The sequence below is a fragment of the Bos taurus genome, chromosome 5 (genome assembly GCF_002263795.3).
Source record: "Bos taurus isolate L1 Dominette 01449 registration number 42190680 breed Hereford chromosome 5, ARS-UCD2.0, whole genome shotgun sequence".
Lineage (NCBI taxonomy): Eukaryota > Metazoa > Chordata > Mammalia > Artiodactyla > Bovidae > Bos > Bos taurus.
The window spans coordinates 19,158,547-19,159,154 of NC_037332.1; the positions used below are offsets into that span (position 1 = coordinate 19,158,547).

At 42.8% G+C, this 608-nt stretch overlaps 1 non-coding gene across 1 annotated transcript; it reads left to right on the forward strand.

Annotated features, from left to right (window-relative positions):
• Window positions 1-216: 216 nt before the first annotated feature.
• Window positions 217-289, forward strand: TRNAK-UUU (transfer RNA lysine (anticodon UUU)). Its single transcript has one exon. It is a non-coding gene; the product is annotated as a tRNA-Lys (tRNA).
• The last annotated feature ends 319 nt before the right edge of the window (window positions 290-608 follow it).

The window sequence follows — 608 nt, forward strand, 5'->3', positions numbered from 1 at the left end:
CTTTCTAAGGCCCACTTGACTTCACAATCCAAGATGTTTGGCTCTAAGTTAGTGAGCACACCACCGTGGTAATCTGGGTCATTAAGATCTTTTTGGTATAGTTCTGTGTATGCTTGCCACCTCTTCTTAAATATGTTTTGCTTCTGTTAAGTCCATACCATTTCTGTCCTTTATTTTGCCCATCTTTGCATGAAATGTTCCTTTGGTATCTCTAATGCCCAGATAGCTCAGTCAGTAGAGCATCAGACTTTTAATCTGAGGGTCCAGGGTTCAAGTCCCTGTTCGGACCTCTCTGTTTGCTTCTCTGGTGGCTCAGATGGTAAAAAATCTGCCTGCAGTGCAGGAGACCTGGGTTTAATACCTGAGTTTGGAAGATCCCCTGGAGGAGGGCATGGCAACTGACTCCAGTATTGTTGCTGGAGAATCCCCATGGACAGAGGAGCCTGGCGGGCTACAGTCCATGGGGTCACAAAGAGTGAAACCCAAATTTGTCTCTAAATCAATTTGCTCTTTTTCTTTCTTTAATTAGCTATGATTTGTTATTTCAGAGTTGCTGAGGAATAGAAATATCTTGATAGTATGGTCTTTTTCTAAGCAGAAAAACCAAC